We start from the raw sequence: 3,922 nt of genomic DNA, 5'->3' as shown, positions 1-3,922 counted from the left end.
CCCAAACGGAAATACGCCATTTTCAGATTCATTCCTTACAGCTCCACTTCTCCTTTTGCAATGGCGTTCTGAGGTCCGTATGAGAGTTTCCATTATTTACATATATGAAATCCAATTTTGAACAGAAGAAACGAAATGCTTTAATCATATAAATTTTATAAGCCTCTCATTTTCTTTTGTGTCTGCTTTCAGGAGTTGAATTGCCTGGTAAACTATTCACTCATAATAATCACAGACGTGGGAGGACATAACTTTTGGTTTTCTAAAAGAAGTGACTTTTAGATTTTCTTAAACAACAGATAATTAGGAAAAATATGGTAAAAAGCCAAAAATATTGAGGACAAAGATAATTGTGTTAAGGACATGTAGTCATGAAGTCCTAAAGTTAAATCTAAAAGTTAAGGACATGTAGTCCTGAACTTAGAGTTTCATGTTTAAAAGTTAAGGACATGTAGTCCTGAAGTCCTGAAGTTAAGTTCAATAGTTAAGGACACAAGTTTAAAAGTTAAGGACATGCAGTCCTTAACTTACAGTTACAAGTTCTAAAGTTAAGGACAGACAGTCCTTAACTTATAGTTACAAGTTCAAAAGTTAAGGATAGACAGTCCTTAACTTACAGTTACAAGTTCAAAAGTTAAGGACAATAGGTCCTTAACTTTGACTTCCAAGTTCAAAAGTCAAGGACAGACAGCCCTTAACTTACAGTTACAAGTTCAAAGGTTAAGGACGCTTGGTCCTGAAGTTTGAGTTCCAAGTTCAAAAGTTAAGGACATGTAGTCCTGAAGTTAAGTTCAAAAGTTAATGACATGTAGTCCTGAAGTCCTGAACTTAGAGTTCCAAGTTCAAAAGTTAAGGACATGTAGTCCTGAAGTTAAGTACAAAAGTTAAGGACACGAGCAGAAGTGTATTTTTGTCTGGGCAGTTAAAGTTTATTAAAGCAGTGGCTAAAGGCTAAAGGCTAAAGATATTTTAAATAGTGGCTTAAAAGTAAATACATATTTTATTAGTGGCTAACCGTGCACTTCCCCCATAATCTGACAAGTCTGTAAAGGCCAGGCTTACCATAATAGAATAGGGATTTTCGGGCATCTCGCCCTTTTTATTTTTAAAATTTTTTATAAAGCACTATTATTTTGTGGTTATTAGCTATCTATAGATTAGAGTGTGCATTCGAATCGGTTTATCGATAAATCGAATCAATTATTTGTTATCGATTTATCGATATCAATTTATCGATTTCGAAATTTCCTTATCGATTTCGATTCGATTTTGTCCTCTTCGATTATCGGTTTATCGATATACCGATAAGATATACTAAAAAAAACAAATATACCCTTATTCTATAATACCCTTTCCTTTACCCTAAGTCTCTAACCCTATTATTTCCTCTACCCTTTACATCCAGCTTTCAAACCATTTATTTCCGTTACAGCCCATTTCTTGGCCCAAATCCAGTTTTCCCAATCTCTTCGTTTTCTCGTAATCTTGGCACAATTCTAAGGTCTAGAAGAAAACCCAGTTTCACAGTTTGCTTTGTTCTGGAGGATGAGAAGTTGAATACTCAATTTGACAAGTTGAATGCTCAATTAGAGACTGGGACAGAGGAGATTCAAATAAAAACTGAGGAGCAGATCTCAGCGACACGTTTAGCCGAAAAATTGGCTAGGAAAAAATCGGAGAGGTTTACTTATCTTGTGGCTGCGGTTATGTCTATTTTTGGGATTACTTCCTTGGCTATTATGGCTGTCTATTACAGATTTTCGTGGCAAATGGAGATATGAATCACTTCATAATTAATTCCCACTTCACTCTTCTTCTCATTTTTCTTATTTTTAGAAAAATTACTTTTTACTGAATTTTCTAATAATCTATTTGGGTGTAGGGTGGAGAAGTGCCTTTAACTGAAAAGTTTGGTACATTTGCTCTCTCAGTTGGTGTTGCTGTAAGTTTCTTCTTTTCTACTATCTTTTAGCGTCTGCTGTAAGTTGCTTTTTAATTTCTTTTTGTCGATATTAGTTAGACATGTTTTTAGTGATATATTTTCCGTGGAATCCCGCAAATTTTCTTATTAGTGTAATCGATAACCGAATCGATAAGCCCAAAAAATCGATAAATCAAAATTGAAAAAATTGAAACCTTATTGAAATGATAACGATAAGCATATGTACAAATGGATAATCGATAATGGTCAAGATCGAATCGATAAATCGAATGCACACACTATCTATAGATACAATTTGCTATATTACTATTTGTAGCTACGTTTTCTGTTGTTATAAGGTATATTTGATATATTTAAGCTACTGTATTCATGAATACAGTAGCAAAAATAGGCGTGAATCAGGGAAGTCTAGCTAATCAGTTGTTGCATTTGACCGTATTCACGAGCTGTATTCGTGAATACAGTAACGTAAGTTGCGTAAAAAAAGGACCTTTCAACTGTTTTAAAATGGAAAGAAAATCAATTTACCAAATAGTCTCCTAAGATAACTCAATTAACACAATTATATCACCCATAATCTGTATTTCACGCTTCATGAAAGATTTTCAATCCGAAAAATAGCAAAAAATAGAGCAATCTCTGGATTTTCAATTCTCCCTTTTTTTGTTGTTCCAGTTCGTACCCAGTTATGTTTTCAACCACTACAAATCGAGATTGATACAATTGTATACAGAAATACGATATAATTCGATTTTACATATGACAAGTTTAACCATGTTATTGCGTCATTCTGGCAAGTGGAATAGTGAGAGTAACTACATCGATTATTCGATTGAGGGAATACTGATAAAGGAGTATGCGTCGTATAATGATTTGGTTGCGTCAAATTCTAAGCAACTGGACATATATTTGAGCTCAAAGTCCATTAAAATTCAATATAAAGTAGAAGAAAATTGCATGCCAATGAAAATACACAATGATATGGGTTACAGTGTATATGTAGAGTTGAAAAATGAGAACAAAGAATTCGAGATGTATCCTCTGTGCATAACAAGAATTGACAAAGAAGTTGCAGTCGGAGGTAGTTTAATTCAAGGCGATATTGTGCAAATAGAGGAAGCAGTTCAAAGGTATAATTTTGATACAGATAATACACTTGCTCTTTTGATGTTGTCAATTTAGGCGAACCAATTAGAGTGTTCGAACTGGACAAGGATTTGATAATTTCAAAAACTAATCAAAGGGAGGTTATGGTTGAACAAGTATATAAGGATAAGGCTACATTGAAAGAAGTGATGGGCATTATGCTATATCTGAAAGGTTTCAATTTCGGGTTGATAGGTCTAATACTATCAGGTTTGAGTGTTCTTAACTATTCATAATTTTTTTGTATATTGTATTCATGGTAGGAGTTGTAAATGGTATTAAGATGTATTTGGGAATTTTTACTTGACCTTCACTGTTGTGCTTTTGTATTTTTTATGTATTTCAAATACATGTATTCTTCTGTATTTTACTGGTAAATACTTATTACAGTGTCTCTCACTATTTTTTTAGATGTATTAGTTGTATTTAAATATATACATATAACTATAGGCGTATTCAGACATATTTAAATGTATGCCATTTTTATATATTTGTGTTGTATAATAATTTATATATATAGATGTAATAATGTATTCAAATGTTATGAGTGTATTTTTTGTAGCATTTATACTGATCATATGTACAAAGATAAATTCTTTACAGCTATACATTATTACGTATGTCAGAAGATTGTGAATGGAGGTTTAAGGCTTCTAGCATTAACAAATCACAACTATTCAAAATGAGAGAGTTCAATGATAAGCATACATGCCAGTTGAAGGACAAAGTGTATGAGCAACACCAGGCAAGTAGCAGCCTTATAGGTGGTATGATTAATCCCAAACTTATTAATCATAAGAGGAAATACAACCCAAAGGATATAATTGATGATGT

The 3,922-nt window shown here is 32.8% G+C and overlaps 1 long non-coding RNA gene across 1 annotated transcript; it reads left to right on the top strand.

Moving 5' to 3' along the window:
• Nucleotides 1-1,391: 1,391 nt before the first annotated feature.
• LOC107767114 (uncharacterized) lies at nt 1,392-3,401 on the top strand. Its single transcript, XR_001643836.2, has 2 exons — nt 1,392-1,942; nt 2,935-3,401. It is a non-coding gene; the product is annotated as an uncharacterized LOC107767114 (long non-coding RNA).
• Nucleotides 3,402-3,922: the final 521 nt, after the last annotated feature.

The sequence above is a fragment of the Nicotiana tabacum genome, chromosome 16 (genome assembly GCF_000715075.1).
Source record: "Nicotiana tabacum cultivar K326 chromosome 16, ASM71507v2, whole genome shotgun sequence".
NCBI classification, from domain to species: domain Eukaryota; kingdom Viridiplantae; phylum Streptophyta; class Magnoliopsida; order Solanales; family Solanaceae; genus Nicotiana; species Nicotiana tabacum.
The sequence above is the reverse complement of the archived record's forward strand: the minus strand, read 5'-3'. Positions and strand labels throughout refer to the sequence as shown.